The sequence below is a fragment of the Peromyscus californicus genome, unplaced genomic scaffold, assembly GCF_007827085.1.
Source record: "Peromyscus californicus insignis strain IS unplaced genomic scaffold, ASM782708v3 Scaffold_3__1_contigs__length_106647218, whole genome shotgun sequence".
NCBI lineage: Eukaryota > Metazoa > Chordata > Mammalia > Rodentia > Cricetidae > Peromyscus > Peromyscus californicus.
Genome location: NW_026294551.1, coordinates 95053655 through 95070639, shown reverse-complemented (window position 1 = coordinate 95070639; position 16985 = coordinate 95053655). Strand labels below are relative to the sequence as shown.

The window sequence follows — 16985 nt, the reverse complement described above, 5'->3', positions numbered from 1 at the left end:
TTACCTATAGGAAGAAGCCAAGAGTTAAAAACTGATGGAGCCCAGATCTACACCAGGGGTGTAGAAGCTAACAAAACAACATTTGTTTGTTTGTTTGGAGACACAGTCTCACTACATAACCCTGGCAAGCTTAGAACCCACTATGTGCACCAGGCTGGCTTTGAACTGATAAAGGTCAGCCTGCCTCTGTCTCCCAAATGCTGAGATGACATCACACTCAGCTAACAAAACAAGTATTTAAAACACCGGAGAAAAGCTGGGTGTGGCAGCTCATACCTATAATCCCAGCTCTGGCAGAGGCTAAGGCAAGGTTAATCCAAGCACTGGGGAGGCAGAGGCAGGGGGAATCCCAGTGAGTTCAAGGCCAGCCTGGGGAGCGGGGGATTGAGGCAAACTGGGAGTGATGGCATGATGGCTCAGGCTTGTTATTCCAGCACTTAAGAGGTTGACGAAGTAGGATCAAGGGTTTGAGGCCATCCTTGGCTACGTATTAGGTTTGAAGACTGCCCGGGCAGATTCGGGGAAAGGAGGGAGAAAGGGAGAGAAAGAGCAAGGGAGACAGGGGGAGAGATACCAAGCCCATCTTGAGCTACATGGCAAGATGCTGTCTAGAACAGGATAGAATGAGAAAATAGAAATAAGGGAACAGAGGTGGGCTCCAGCTTAGAATCTATTGCTGCTTTTCGCATCCATTCCCTTCTTCCTCCAGGTTGAGTCTTGTGGTTTAAACCCAGCAGATCTGTTAACCTGAACACGAACATGTGCAACTGTTCTTCTGCGGGTAATTCTCCCCACCCTGCACCGGGAGCCACCCTGCATTCTTCAGTCCGAGGGAAGGAAGGAGGAGAGGGGTGAGGACGGAAGGCGGAGGGAGGTAGAAAAAGATGGAAGGTCACCAGAGAGGAGAGAAAACCACACGTGCCTGCCCTACTCTAGGATGCAGTCAGGGACTGCAGCGTGCTCTGAGCAACCAGTCCCCTTCCCAGAATATAGTGAAGTAAAGTCGGGTTTAAAAAAGACCGATTATTAGATACTGATTTATTGATTTCTTTAATAATTTACTAAAACGCTGCTTATACTTCCTATTTGCCAAGCGTGACTTCACTTGCTACCTGAAACAGAATGACCTGGAAAAAAAATAGCCGAAGCAATTAGTCATCCCTTAACAATCTGCTGACTGCCACCTCCACTTCTGTGAAATCTTGCTTGCTTGCCCACTCCACCTTGTGGTTCTAGGGTATAAAATAAAAAACCAAACTGGACTTGTCATCAAAGCCTTGCAGGAGCTGTCCTGGCTTCTGCCCACCAGGGACATCTCCCCTCTTCCATTCTCAGTGATGTCGGAGTGCTTACTCCAGGAAGGTGCCCTCAACCATAGCTGTCCCTGCACTCACAGGTTCCTGGGCTTTATGCTATCAGAGCGCTCACAAAATCACAGACCAGTAGAGACAGAATTTGCTGGAGCCCAAATCATAGACCAACACCAAGATTCTCCCCCACCCCACCCCGACTTTTTCCCACCTCGAAGGAACTATAAATGTCACAGAAATAGACATTCTAAAACAGAGATTCAAACAGTAGATTATCCACGACTCTGGGAGAGTCATTAATCACTGTGCCTCAACTCTTCCGATTCTTCAAGGGCCCTTCGGTCCTTACACAGTCCCCTGTCAGGGGAGCAGCCTCACTTCCTTTCTTCCTTTGACCTGACTACTTGCCCAGCTTCTAGTCTCCCATTTTCTGCCTCCCAAAGCCTTCAGCGCTGATAGGAACTGGGGCATGAAGGGCTTGTTTTATAAAAATCTCTTCCATGTTTTATCATCCAAGTAGACCAGAATAGATTAAATTTTCTTCATGGGATTGAATCATATTAATAAAACAAACAAGTTGCATTGATGGGTTACTCCTGTAAGGGTAGTACTCAGGAGGCTGAAGCTGAAAGAGAGTTCAAAGCCAGCCTGGGCTATATAAAGGAACACACACACACACACACACACACACACACACAGGAAAAGAAACAAAAGTATTTAATTCTTTCCCTAGTAATGATCCTTTTCCCTCTTCTTTTATCCAACGGCTACAATAAAACATCTTGTAAATAGATTCCTGTACATCTGAAAGCCTCCCATCTCAGGCTATCAGGCTAGACACTCACAAATACAGCCTGCAGCTCAGTAGTGTGGTTGTGACAGAACAGAACTAGAAGTTACCTGTCACTGAACCCTCCATACCTACCACATTTCTTAAGCAAATTCACGTCTTTCTTTTCTTTTTTTCCAGTATGTACATGTGTTGTGCTGTAGTTGGCATAGCTAATTTTGCAACTCAAAATGTTACCAACCCCCAGGTGGTAGTTCACTACCCCAGGTGGGACTCGAACCCACAATCCCTGGCTTAGGAGGCCAGTGCCTTATCCATTAGGCCACTGGGGCAGACAGTCTTGTCCTCCCTTGAAAACTATTAAAAGGAATACTTCCTCACTGGTGGTTAAACCGTCGTTCAGTAACTGGTGTGGGCATTTATTTACCCAGGACATCTTGCCCAAGTCGCTACAGCCTTCCAGCCCCAGCGCCCTCGCATACGGAGCTCCTCTGGCTGGGCTCGTTCCGGATCCTGCGCCCTCAAGTCGCCGCTCCGCGGGGACTCACGCCTGCACTTCCTTCCCGGAGCTCTCTGGCTCCGGACACACCGCATTCACCTTGCGATGAAGACTTGGATAGCACTAGAAAAATGGGAGTTCCTGGCTGAGGCTCGATCGCAGAAGTCAGAGCCTTCTCCGCGTCCTCACGCGTGCAGCCACGGGACTGGACGCCACCTTCGGAGCTTGGCCGCCGTTCAGGACCCTGAAGATTCGGCCCTGAGCCTCATATGCAGACACCGGCGCACCAGGAGTATCGGGGTGCCAGCCAAAACCCCACAGAGCTGCCCGATGCGACTTCTAGGTGGAGTTTTCAGGAAACGCTCTCTTCGTTCAAGGTAGCTGGCAGTTTACCCAGTGGTGAAAATCCCGCAGACTCTGGAGTGTTGGGATCCGTCTCCACGCCGCCCTCCAGCTCCCGGAACCTTAGAGGGACACCTTCCTCCTCCTCGCCATCTATCGGCGTCCTCTGCACTGGAATCTGCCTTGCGCTTTCGAACCGTCGAGCTGAGAGGCCGAGGCTCATCCAGGACCCCGCAGCGGCGGGCAGGCTGCCCGCGGTTCTTGGAATACGCTTCCCATCCGAAGCGCGAAGTCTTTGCTAGTTTAAAATCCTTTGCGTTTTTACGGAAAGCAAGAGAAAAAGGAAGCTCAGACTAAGACCTGAAAAGCTGAGGTCCTAGCTAGTTTCGGGCGCGGAACTGAAGATGCTAAGACCAGCGGCCCGAGAAGGGCACAGACCTCTGACGACCCTACAGGTCATGCTGGGACCCAAGAACAGATTACTGATGACTAGAGATCGGTGATCTGGTACCAGATTTGCCCTTAAGGACTACTGGCAAACTTCAAACTGGCATTTATTAGCAGGCCAGATGTCTTGTAGATTGTACCACAAACCCCGATTTCTTTAATTGTGTTTTGTCTTATGTAGCCCAGGCTGCCTCAAAGTCACCATGTAGCTGAGGATGACCTTGAGCTTCTAAATGTTTTTTTGTTTTGTTTTGTTTTTATCATAAGAGTCATACTAAATTTTTTGGCAAAAATGCTACACAGACTCTGGGACTAGTCAGCAGGTACATGCCAGCTTGGTAAATCTTCCTGAAGAACCATTTGGTTGAGTTATATTTCCAATTGCCTGGATGGTTAGGCTTGTTCCTAGTAACTGGATCATCTCTGACCCTGGTATAAAAGGTTCCTTCCTCTTCTCTTTTGCTTTAGGTTGAGTGCAGGGGATTTAACCAGAGACTAGGGCATGCTAGTCAGGGCTCCACCACTTTCTTCTTGAACCCACTCCTTGAAGGTTTTTGAAGAATGCAGCGATAATAAACTCAGGAAATGTAATTTTGTTCTCCACAGACCCCGGAGAGACATTTGAGGGTCTCAACATCTTAGGACATCTCCTCTCCCAGAAGAAAAAAACGGTCCAGAAGTAGCAGCCAGTGGGAGTGGGGCAGGTAGGCGTTTTCCTGCGCATTCTCATTTGCGCAGCACAGATTCATCCCAGCCGCCTGCTCCAGTTCTCTCTGCATCCCCCGGGGCGCAGAGGGATTGGCAAACGCTTTCTAAGGAACTATTATTCTGAGACACTGGGCACCTCCCCAGGGTTCCCGTGGTCATTTACATTTGGCTAAGAATTCCTTTACTGTCCTGAAAGTTCTCAGCTGTGGCTGGTTGGAACTCGATGGGGGTGGGGGGGGGGTCACGACTTAGCTCAGGCTGTCCTGAGTTCTCCTGCCCCATCCGCCCTAGTGCTGGGATCACAGACTTGCACCATCCTACCCACTTTCAAGGCTGTTTGGGGGTTTTTGTTTGTTTTTTTCGACATCACACCTAGATTGATTTAAAAAAAAAATCCAGCATTTTCCATTATTTTTATACATCAGGTTAGTTTGAATAATCCCAGCCATTCTTGTTGATTGAAAATTTGAATTATGGGCTCAGTGATTGTTTGCCTAGCTCTGGGCTCCAACCAGATTAATTCACATGCCTATATGCCCAGCACTTGAGAAGTGGAGGCAGGAAGATCGGAAATGCGAAGTTCGGGACCAGCCTGAGTTATAGGAGACCCTGCCTCCAACAGAAAACAAACAAGAAAAAAAACGACTTGGAGTACTTTAGAGACTTCTGTTCATCTGTTGTTTAGTCAACCCTTCTATGTAGCCAAGGTTGACTGTGAATTCTGAGCATCTCCACCTCCAGGGCCAGGAGCATAGGCATATATATATATACTTAACATATATATGATAAGTAGTTCAAAACAGGAAGGGCTCGTCCGGGATTTGAACCCGGGACCTCTCGCACCCTAAGCGAGAATCATACCCCTAGACCAACGAGCCTTAAGAACTAGAAACATCTGCTTCTTTTAAGGGCGATGATAGACTACTATGGTTGGCTTGAACAGATCTAAAGAGAATTGAATTTCAAATCTGTCTGGACGGGGTAAATTTAAGGGCAAGGAAAACTGCTCAGTGCCCCCCTCCAACCAGAAGGTCAAAAGTAGAGCAGATGGTGTATCTCGTGGCCCTCTCCTGCTTCTCGAGACAAAGAACCACAGACTGCTCATTGCTTTTAGCTTTGGCCTAAGTCTGAGTTGTTCTCTGTCCTGTAGCTGAGATAGGAACTGAGAGAATTCGGATTAAGAATTTGGAAAGAATGCAGAACGCCAGCAATGGAACGCCAGTGTAGTCTCTGGATTCTCTTAGTCCAAGCTAAAAATACCAACTCGCCCAACGTGGGGCTCGAACCCACGACCCTGAGATTAAGAGTCTCATGCTCTACCGACTGAGCTAGCCGGGCGTCTTGAAAACCTGCCATTGAATGAACAAATTAGTAAGAGTAGCCTGAAGATACTGGAACTTAAGTGAGTTAATAAATCTATGTAGGACACTAGGACTATTTTGAAACTCCCCACGAAGCAGATGCTCAGCTCCAACACCCGGGCTGCTCCTTCCCTCAGGCCAGGGACGACGTTGCGTGTGGGGTGAACCCCAGGGCTGGGAAGTGTAGCCTAGTCCTCTTGAGGCCAACACACCGCCCTCCCCAGGACAAAACTATTGCCTAGGAGGCTTACGGGCTGACCCTCCAGCTCCCATCTTCCCTCCCCCCAGCCCCCGACCTGGGGGGTCTCACACCTCTGTCTCCAGGTGGTGCCTCCTCCAGTCCCCGCCTTCTAACCGCACAAAACAAGCTTGCCCCAGCCAGTTCCGCACCGAGTCGCGTTCGGCTCTCACCTCACGAAAACATATACACATCCAGATGTGGGGGACAAAACCCGACAGGTCTGGCGGTGGAGGAGCGCATCTGAACCTAGGACCGCCCCTGTGTCGGGTCTGAGTCTACACCAGTTAGAAGACTCAGCTGGTTGCTGGCCCGACCTGGGCTTCTCCGCTTTCTCCAGCCCAGTTTCCCCAGAACGAAGCCTAAATGGGAGAGGTGTTCGCTTGCAGGTAGGGCTAGAACCCTGGAGTTTGGAGACTTACCGTCCCAGGTCTTTGGCTTAGTCTAAGGACCACATAGCCTGGGAGCTTGAGTCAGTAAACTATGTTCCAGCTGGGACTCGGAGAGTGGGTTAGCAGAGCCTACTTTGACGTCACAGGTGAGGCTCCAACCTGGCTAAAAACACTGACTCCAGCCAGCCCGAGTCCCCAGTACTTGGATTGCACTCCCAGGGTCTTGTCCAATGACCCTTGGACAAGGAGATCATCTTGGTTTAACCAAGACAGATTCGACGCACACCCTAGAGGCCAACACAGGAACTTAAGCCAGCAAGTGCTCCGTCACTGTGACGGGTGCTTACCCTCATCTACTTTTTAAGTTTCAATTGTGTGTTTTCAAATACAGAAACGTTTGCTTCTTTTTTTTCAGTCCAAAAGATGGAAGGACTTTTCCGCCTCAAAGATATCCCCATTGTTCTCAAGTCTCTAAATATAGTGAGTGTGATTGTGTTATGATCTGTCTGGTGACTTCAGCATCTGAAATCTTTGTGATTTTCTTTCTTATGCCTATTGCTTATGTCGTGTGGCCAGATTGTATCGTGTTTCTTTGTTAATTTTTAAGGTGAACTGTCCTTTCCCTTTGTATGGGTATTTCTGTGGAATGTAACAGAAATGTGTGATGTTCCACCCAAAATTGGTAGTTTGCTTCTGCCAGGGATGGAAGGACTTAACAAGCCTGTGTCTCCAACCCCGCTTCACCACACCCATCCCCACCCCCGTTGTTACTTAAATACACAAATTCAATCACTCACGATCCTGGCTCATAGTAAAATTTCAAACCCTTCATCGCAAACAAAAACAAGAGCCCTTGCCAACCGCATGGACACCAAAAAACGGTAGTTCTCAACCTGTGGGTCGCGACCCCTTGGGCCCAGGGATCCTTTCTCAGCGGTCACCTAAGACCATCGGAAATATTAGATATTTACATTATAACTCATCACAGTAGCAAAATTACAGTTATGAAGTAGCAACGAAAATAATTTTATGGTTGGGGGTACCACAACATGAGGAAGTGTATTAAAGGGTCGCAGCATTAAGAAGGTTGAGAATGTTACAGAATGAAAGGAACCCAGACTTGTAGGTGCTGGGTGGAACTCAGGACCTGAGTTTGGACCAGGAGTGCTGAGCCCAGGAAGGCTGCATCAGATGACTGGGGGGGAGTGCGGCCAAGAGGAAGGCGTCTGTCAGCAGCTACAAGCATCATTCACTTCAGCCTGGGTCCAGACTCCAGCCTCTCTCTCCAAGACCCTCTGGATCCTGAGCCAATGTTGCGGCCGAGTCCCAGGCTGGAGTTTTAGTAGCCTCTGAACATTGTCGTTAAATGTGAAGGAAGCCTGCTCTCAGTACCTCCAACTTAGACTGATGAAAGGTAGTTTGGCAGGTACAACGCTGTGATTCAATCTAAAGCAGCCGTGGGCAGCTACAGAGAGCATGAAGCCTTTAGAAGTTGCCTTCCTGTGGCTGGGGATATAGCTCAGTAACGTAGGGTGCGCCGGGTTCAATCCCTACTTTGAAAACCCAACGGCTTGTTAGAACACAGGCCCGACGTGCCGCGCTGGGTTTCAGTTAAGTGTCGCTCTTGCAGCCACATCTGGTGATGGACAGAATACGATGGGGCGGGGACAGATTGGGCTCATCCGGGATTTGCATCCAGAATTCTCATCGCGGTCCTAGAGTCCTGGGGCTGGGACCCACCAGATCAGGCTGCAGAGACGAGGATTTCCCCGCTCCTGACAAGCACCCATAGTAGAGACCCCAACCCTACGCACCCACTGTCTTCACTTCCGCTCACTGTCCGGAGTGACGGATGAGCTGCTAGTCGCGCGCAGCCCATCCCCCACCGCAGAACTCTCTAGGGGTCAGCAGAACTGAGCCAAAAGTCGGCAATCCGGTACGGGGAGAGAGAGAGGTAAAACGTCGTTGAGAGAAAACAGCACCCTATCCCACTCACAATGCTCAATATCTCAGAATCCAAACCAAAATGCCAAGCCGCCCAACGTGGGGCTCGAACCCACGACCCTGAGATTAAGAGTCTCATGCTCTACCGACTGAGCTAGCCGGGCGTCTCACGGTGCAGGTCTTGAGCACTGTCATTACCAAGGTTGGCTCGAGGGTACTGGAATGAGGTAGTAGGAGCACCTGTGAGAAGTGAGGACAAACGTCCCGGGCCTGCACGGGGTCTCCCACCCTAATCACCTCGGATGTCCAGGTTTCTCTCAGGCCGGGCCCCAGGGTTGCTGCCCGGGAGGACGGCGGGCCAGGGAAGCCCTTCTTGGGACGAAATTAACGGAGGGCGCGTCTTTTCGCCGGTGTCAGACGGGGCTTCCCTTCCATCTTAGCCACCGTGCTGGGACGGCCTCCCTCCCAGTCCCTGCCTTCCAACCGGGAAAAAGAAGGTCCCGGAGCCGGAATCAGACCCCACACAAGTATCCACGCAGGCAGACCCAGGGAGTAAACCCCACACAACTGTCGCTGGAGGGAGGCAGCGGAACCGGGACCTGGATCTGGCTGGCTCCGGGCGGCCCTGGGGGAAGGAGGTTCGTGGGCTGAGCTCCAACTTGGACTTTCTGTATGGATTATCAGAGTCTACTTTGGCGTCCCAGCTGAGGCTCCAAAAAGGCTAGAATACCGATCCGACACAGCCCAAGTGTCCTCAATGTCTGAATCATACCCAAGCCCCTAACTCCAATGACCCTGAGACGGGTTGCCTGGGTAGAACCTGCAAGAGTCCTTCGCTACAGGAGAAAGAGGCAGAAGAGAGAGAAGGCTAGGACCCAGCTGATCAACTCAGACCCCGTAGGCATATATATGCTCTACGATTGTGCTACCACCCACATCATCTAAAATTTAAGTTTCGTTGTATTTTTTTTAAGGTGAATTGCTCTTTTCTTGGTACATTTCTTTGTATAGAGAATTCTGCGAAATATCATAGGAGTTGTGTGCTTCTGTCAAGGACAGAAGGGTATAGCAAGTTAGTTGTAAGGGAGGTCGACTCCCCGGAATCGGTACAGGACACACCCACACACCACATTCTTAGCACAAAGGAGATGTGTTACCCCAAAGGAGGGGCAAGCCGGTGGGGCGGGCTGGGGGCAGACTGCAAAGGCAGCCAGCCAGCAGCAGTAACAGCCAGCGCAAGCAAGCAAGAAAGGAAGGAAGGCGGGTTTTTGTTTATCTGTTTTGTGTTTTGTCTTTTGTAGGAGTGGGTTTTTTAAGGAGAAAAGGGGGAGTCTCTGCTAGGGCAGGTTGGTAAATCCTGATTGGATATATTAGCCAAATAATGAATTTTGATTGTTGGACCTTGGTGTTTTGTCTCAGGAACGAGTCAGTGGACAAATGGACCTCGGGGTTAGCTTTAGGAATGAAATCTAACGGTTTTTAGCAAGGGAGAAGGGGTAAAAGAGAAAATCTGTCAGTGCCGTGTTTGCTGTGCTCGGCTCGTGTGTTCGCCGTGCTCAGGCCTTCTAGAGTCCTTCATAAGGTATGAGTCACTCTGACTAAATCTGCTTCCGTGTTTGCCCCGTATTGGTCCTCAGATACACTACTGTATGTCGCTTAGAATATTTGGCTTGCGGCAGGTTCTCAAGCCCTCTATCTCCCCCACCCCACACATACACACAAAGCAAAGAGCCGGCCTGCCAATAGATGTCTGTAGGATGGAGGGGGAAAGACTCAAAACTACTGTTTGTGAGGGGGAAAACACGTGATCATTCAAGTCTCCCCTCTACCCTCTCTCTTCCTCATCCAGCACCCATGAGAACCAAGATACTCCATTTCCCTAGTCAGGACCAAACCCTGTCTCTACCTCTGTGCCCACTGAGCAGCCCATCCCCGACCCTGTGGGCTACCCACAAAGTTTGGGCCAGAGAAGGTAGGGATCTCCTGAGAGGAGGGAGTAACAATGAAGTGAGGGGCTTTCCTTTGGAAGCTGTGCCTTCCATCCAAGTGACATATAACTCCATATATTAAGACTCATGAATATCCAAGCCAAAAATACATGGCCACCCAACGTGGGGCTCGAACCCACGAACCTGAGATTAAGAGTCTCATGCTCTACCAACTGAGCTAGCCGAGCAAACACCTAATGACCGCCAGCTGCTCTAGGATTTTTACCAACCATGATCTGAAGGTGTTTAAAAACTAGCTAAGTACATACACCCATTTCAGAGGTTAGGGGCAGCTTCCCAAAGAGTTAAGAATTTCCCCACACAGCAGAGCCAGGAGCGCCCAAAGGAGCAGCAGGAGAGGGAAGTGAGGACCCTGAGTTCAGTTCCTGCGGCCCTCCCCGGGAATAAAACCGTTGTCTGCATGCTAGAGAGATGAATGTTGGTGAACTGCCGCTTCGTTCTTCTTACCTATCCGCAGCCGCGCATACACACACACACACACACACACACACACACACACACACACACACACACTCACACTTGGTTCTCCTTCCCCTATCCCCTGCCGCACCACCAGCACCACGACCCCACCCCACCCCCACCCCGTCTGTGGGCCCTGGAACCCTCTTTCTAGTTCCCGCCCTCTAACCACTCAAAGTAAACGTCCCCAGAGCCGGAGCCAGACCTTCCTTGGTTGACACTTGCTCTATTCACACACCAGAGAAATGTAACGCAGACGCACGCAGCCACGGCTGGCGCTGGAGGAGCACGGCCCGACCTGGATCGGCACCTGCATTAGGTCTTTGCGCATCTGGTCAGAAGACAGGCACCCAGTAGCTGCTTATTAAACTGTGTGTTTGATCAGCCAGGCGTCTCCGCTTTTCCTTTGTTTTCCCAACATTAACCTAATCTAAGCGGGAGAGGTGTCTCCTGTGAGTCCGGCGTCCTGCCTTTGTCGTCAAGAGCCTTGGCCTCTCAGGTCTTAGTTCGGTGGCAGAGTCGGTCGCAGTCTCCAGAACACAGCTCTGATGGGGGGAGGGGTCTGTCTTGAGTTGTATCCCTGAGTCTTATTTCCCCCCCTAAGGGCTGGGTTGAGCTTCCTCATCCATGTAAATTGCAAGCATCCTTAATCGTGGAAGAAAGAGGCCAAAGAGAGCCGGCATGGGAAGGGCTCGGTGGTCATCACCCCGCCCACAGGGGTTCAAGTCTGACTTCACACAGACTGGACAGGTCTCCACCACTGTACCGCACCTCAGCCCCGTCTAGTTTTAAAGTTTCAATCACTGAGTGCTTTTTCTATGTAGAAGTACTCAGTCTTTTTTTTTTTTTCCATCTCTAAAACTCAAAGACCTTTCTATTTCAAGGATATTTTCATCATTGTCCTTCTTTAGATACAGTAAACTTAACTGTTGCTCACAGGACTTATTTTCTTGGAATTTTAAAAGGTAAGTTGCTGACTTTCTTTTCTGAAAATATTTTACATTTATTTGTGTGTGTGTGTGTGTGTGTGTGTGTGTGTGTGTGTGTGTGCATGGGGGTATGCATGCGCACGTGGCCACACACATGAGAAGTCAGAGGACAACTTGCACGAGTCAGTTCTCTCCTTCAACCATGAGGCTTCTGGGATCAAGCTCAGGGTTTCAAGCTTGGCAGTGGGTATCTTTACCTCAACTCTTTCTCTCTTTGAATGGTTTATTTGTAGTGTAAGGGTGTTTTGTATGGTGCCCACAGAGGCCAGAATAGGGCATTGGATTCCCTGGAACTGGAGTTAAGACAGTTGTGAGTTGTCATGTGAGTCTGGGAATTGAGCCCAGGTCCTCCGGAGGAGCAGCCAGGACTCTTCATTGTTGAGCCAGCTCTCTATCCCCTTATTTAATTTTTTAAATTTATGTGGATGTGTGAGGCTGAGCTCATGTGCATCGTGTGCAGACGGGAAGAGGGGATCCGATCCTCCAGCACTGGCATTGCTGGCGATGTGAGCCTCCGCATGGGCACTGAGAACTGAAGCTAGCTCAGTAACTGCAGCAAGGGCAGTGAATGCCCCGAACCACTGAGCCGTCCCTCCAGTGAAAACCTCACCTCTAACTTCTTTATACATTTCTTCCTACCGGGGATTCTGCAGAATATACTGTTGTAAAAGTGTGTTTCCCCACCAAAGCCTGGTTATTTACTTCTGCCAGGGGTGGAAAGGCTTAACAAGTCCTGTGTCATGCTGACTAAATCTGCTCCAGCCTTGTTTTGCTGCCGCCCCCCCCCCATCCCAAGTTGGTATTCCAATATGCAAATTCGCATCACTTATGATTCATGGTTCAGACACAGTCTCAAGTCTCCCAGACAAAAACAAAGACCAGACCTGCCATGCCCACAGAACAGAGTGGAACAGACCCCAGCCTGACCCCAGCTACTGACCTCAGGACCAGAGATTAGAGAAGGAAAGAGGGAGCTGGGGAAGTTTCTCCTGGGCGGTGGTGAGGGATGCCTTTAATCCCAGCACTCGGGAGGCAGAGGCCAGCCTGGTCCAGGATGGCCAGGGCTACACAGAGAAAAGTGTTATGAAGAGAAACCCTGTCTTGAAAACCCCCCAAACAAAAGAAAAACAACAGAAAGAGAAGTGACAGTGTGGGAGAAGAGGTTTGAGTAGGGGGCCTTCTGCTAACGCCCCCAAACACCAAGAGCCTGCACCTCCTGCCCGAGCTCCTGGTTTCTGCTCTAGGAAATCCAGCTTCCCAAGCTCCGGGCTGTTGGGGGAGTCCAGAGTCAACCTTTTAGTGGCCCTAGAAAGAAGACTGGGGCTCTTGAGTACATAGGAAGCACCTCTCAGTGCTTCTAACTAACCCCACAGAGTAGTTGGAAAAGTGCAGGGCTGCATCGCAGCTGTAATGAGCTGCAGTGGAGGGCTGCAGAGAGCCAGCGGCCTTTTAAAACGTTATCTTCCTATAGCTGGCGACGGAACTCAGCAGGGGAGCACATTCTATTGTCCAGGCTAAAACATCACATCACCCAATGTGGGGCTAAAACCCAGGGCCATAAGACTAACAGTCTCAAGCTAACCACTAGGCAGGCAGAGGCAGCCTGGTCTACATAGTGAGCTCCAGAGCAGCGAGGATTAGCTGGCGCTCTCTCTGTCTCTCTCTGTCTCTCTCGGTCTCTCTCTGTCTCTCTCTGTCTCTGTCTCTGTCTCTGTCTCTGTCTCTGTCTCTCTCTCTCTCTCTCTCTCTCACACACACACACACACACACACACACACACACACATACACAAACACCACACAAAGGTCTTATGCTCTACCAACTGAGCTAGCCGGACCCATGCAAACTCTTCTGGGTATATAAGGGTGCCTGAGGGCACAGGTATAAACCCGATTTGCATATGAAGTTTAAATTTCTCACCCAGGCATCTGCCTACCCGAAGAGCTGCCTCTCCACATACTCTGACCTAAGCCAAGAACAGAGAGTGGAGTTGCAGGTTTTAATGCTCTTTCGGATTAAAGACTGGATCAAGACATTTTCAGGAAGCGCTCCTCCAACAAGCCAGGGTGGCCAGCTGCGAAGTTTGAGACCTTCTGCAACAGCCTGGGTTCAGTCTCCAAAGCCGATGTGTCAGGGTTAATCTAAATCTCTCTAGTGTCTAGGGAAAGAGAAGTAGGGAATGAACGTTTGGAATGATTGTTTAAAAAACAAAATTAGTGTTTGCAAAACTACAGCGGGCTCGTCCGGGATTTGAACCCGGGACCTCTCGCACCCTAAGCGAGAATCATACCCCTAGACCAACGAGCCACATATAGTTCCTCAGTAGTTCAACTTTATGGCGGTTGTTGAAACAGGGGCGGGACTAACAGCTCGGTAGGGAGGATAATTAGGTATCAGATATTCCTGGAAGAGCAGATATTTCTGGAAGGGCAAATTCCGGGACTGTGTATGCAGAGACACTCCAATTTTCCAGCCCCCCTCCACGACCTACGAAGTGGGGAACAGCCCCAGGTCCCGCAGTCCTGTGTCCCCTCGGTCTTGGCATTGTCTACGGGGGAGCAGGGCTGGGATCAGCGTTTGCCACGCGGCAGCTGTCTAGACGCCAAGGTCTCTGCCGCCGATCAGATGGAATCCCTAAGAGTCAGGGCGGCTGCGTGGAGGGTCCCTGGCCGCGCCTCCTTGGCCACGCAGCAGCTCCAGAGCGCAGTAAACGTCAGCTGAGTGTCTGCGGTACCTCGCTCCTCGCCACCTCTTCCATTTTGCATCCCACCTGCCCATCGGGGCCAAAATTCAGAAAAGAGTCCCTAGCCAGGTGTAGTGGCTCACGCCTTTAAGTTTCGAGACCATCCTCCTCCACATTAGAGTTCCAGGACAGACAGGGTTACACAGAAGGACTCTATCTCAAAAAAGGAAAAGAAAGAGAGCGAGAGAGAGCGAGGGAGGAAGGAAGGAAGGAAAGAAGGAAGGGAGGGAGGAAGGAAGGAAGGAAAGAAGGAAGGGAGGGAGGAAGGAAGGAAGGAAGGAAGAAAGGAAGAAAGGAAGAAGGAAGGGAAGAACGGGGAAGGGAGGGGAAGACAGAAAAGAAAAGAGAAAGAAAGAAGAAAAAAGAAAAGAAGAGACTTCGATAAGTCGACAGTGGGGCGAAAACTCCACGAGGTGCAAGCACGATCTCAGGCCCAAGAGAAAAGTGGCCGCCAATGTCCCTCCCCTCGCGTCTCCCTCACCTGATGAAGAAAGTCCCCCTTGAGACACCAGGGGCCACGCCCAGAGTGGGGAGAGGAGTGTCCAATTCCTATCCGTCCTCATTTGACCTCCGAGACACCCCGCAATCTGTTCGAAAGCGTACCCCGTCCCTGGCAGGTCTCTGAAGTTCTACCTGCCCTTTACTAAAGCTCGTGTTTCTCTTCGGCTCTCCCAGTCTGCTCCTCCGCCTTCTGCTTGTGCAGGAATAAGAGGTAAGTGGGAACCTGGGTAAAAATGCGGAGACGTCTCAGTACTGGGCTCGTCCGAGATTTGAACCGGGGACCTCTCGCACCCAAAGCGAGACTCCTACCCTTAGGCCAAGAAGCCAACGCACCCTGACTGCTCCCCTCCCTGCCTCCAAGTGAGTTGCTTGGCGTTTGTTTATTCCCCCCCCCCCCCCCAGATCCTCGGTTGTCCGGTACCAGCATGCAGAAAAACCATAAGGACTCAGCGGTCCACAGCCACTGTGGGATTTCCAGGGTGAGCGCTAGTTCAGTGACATAAAGCAAGGAGATGATAAGCCGGCAAAATTTCCATTCTCTAAATAACTAGCCAGCGTGGAATAGAGACGGGTTTACGGGTCATTAAAGTAGAAGACGTTCTAGGCAGGATACTGACATTAGAAAACACAAAGGCAAGTCCAGACATAATCCATTTTTCAAAATTATAAATACCAATCAAAACAAAACACAAAACTGACAAACCAAAGACTTATAACTTGACTACATAGATTTAAAGTCCTTAAAATATGTATGTTTGTAGCCAGGTGTGGTGACAAAAGCCTAAAATCCCAGTACTTGATACGTGGACTCAGGTGGATTAGGAGTTCAAGGTTATCTTCGACTACCCAGTGAATTTGAGGTCAGCCTGCGTAACACGAGACCCTCGAAAATATATAGGTATTTTCTTGTGATATGGCAAGAAAAAGAAATGGAATCCTAGAAATCGATAGCTATGGGTCTCAGCTCTATTTCCTTCATCTCTGAGACAGGTTGTTGTCACATTGCCTAAGCTATCCCCAAAAGTCACCCTGCTACGGGTGAACAGTCCTAGACTACTCCTAAGTGGATTCGGTGGGAAACAACCAAGCTTTGAAGTGGAGGTTTGACAAAAGGAAGTTCTTCGAGGCCTGGAAAGAGTCTCAAAACCCAAAACTGCACACTTTTAATCCGTCTGGGTTCTACAGAGACCCTGTCTCAGAGCAACACTGTATCATTTCCAAGGGCTACCGGAGCAAAGTATCGTAGCCTTAATCACTGCCCGCCTCTCCTCGCAGGACTGAGCCACCGTTGTTGGTCTCAGAACTCTGCACTAAGGTTCCAGGAGTACCAAGCTGACCACACAGGCAGAGGTCTTGTGAAATTCTCACAAGGCAGTTCAGGCTGGCGGAAAGGCTGGGCAATCCAGAAGTCCAGAGCCTGGGCTCCTGGGCTCCTGCTTCCTTGGCTGCACTAGGTACCTCTGGAAGAAGCCTTCTACCCACCTCCCACCTGACTGACTGCAGCTTAGAACAGAACTGGGACTCCCACACTACTGAATTGTGGGATTCCTTCGCCCCGTTCTGTCTGGTCAGTCCTGAGTCAACATCTCTCAGAATAGGACCCCATGGGGAATTGGGTCCAGGCTATTGCTGCACTAGGGTGGAGCCAGGCACAAGGACGACCACAAGTGAGCAGAGAACAAGAATGTACGTGGGCTCATTGGCCCAATCCCGCTTAGAGTGCAAGAAAGTCAAATGCTGGAGAAAACTGGATCCTCAAAGGCTCTTCCCTCTTAAGGGGATACCTAATAGGTCTCTCTGAGTCCTGACAGACTGGAGGAGTAAATCAACCCAGTGGTGTTGGAATTCAGAGTGAGATCAGAATTCACAATGCCACCCAAGTGGGCCAGGTCCCAGACACCACCCACGGAACTGGAAGGGCCACCATATGCCAGTTGGGTATCTGCTTCCTTTGGTCGGAGGTGCTCCTAATTCAGCTGCTCCTAAGGAGCTTTCTAGGATTCCCAGCGTCCTGCCCATACAGACACCGTAGCCTGGGGCTGAACCTTCCAGATGCAGACAAAATGATACGGCTGCGACCCACGGAACCAGACTCCATACATTTCCCGCCTGGCTGAGCTACGGCAGCGTCTCCCAGTCTTGGGCGTCCAGTGGGACTGTTTGGCCATGTGTTTGGGGAGAACTCGGGGCGAGGCTTATTTAATGGACGTTCCTTGCCTCCTCCCTGCTCTCTGGCCGCAAAACACAGCCTCC

General features: G+C 50.3%; 5 non-coding genes across 5 annotated transcripts; all 5 read right to left on the bottom strand.

Moving 5' to 3' along the window:
• Positions 1–2359: 2359 nt before the first annotated feature.
• Trnar-ccu (transfer RNA arginine (anticodon CCU)) lies at positions 2360–2432 on the bottom strand. Its single transcript has one exon. It is a non-coding gene; the product is annotated as a tRNA-Arg (tRNA).
• Positions 2433–4902: 2470 nt separating this feature from the next.
• Positions 4903–4974, bottom strand: Trnap-agg (transfer RNA proline (anticodon AGG)). Its single transcript has one exon. It is a non-coding gene; the product is annotated as a tRNA-Pro (tRNA).
• Positions 4975–5361: 387 nt separating this feature from the next.
• Positions 5362–5434, bottom strand: Trnak-cuu (transfer RNA lysine (anticodon CUU)). The gene has a single exon. It is a non-coding gene; the product is annotated as a tRNA-Lys (tRNA).
• A 2688-nt stretch (positions 5435–8122) lies between these two features.
• Trnak-cuu (transfer RNA lysine (anticodon CUU)) lies at positions 8123–8195 on the bottom strand. Its single transcript has one exon. It is a non-coding gene; the product is annotated as a tRNA-Lys (tRNA).
• A 5528-nt stretch (positions 8196–13723) lies between these two features.
• On the bottom strand, positions 13724–13795 carry Trnap-agg (transfer RNA proline (anticodon AGG)). The gene has a single exon. It is a non-coding gene; the product is annotated as a tRNA-Pro (tRNA).
• Between the last annotated feature and the right edge of the window lie 3190 nt (positions 13796–16985).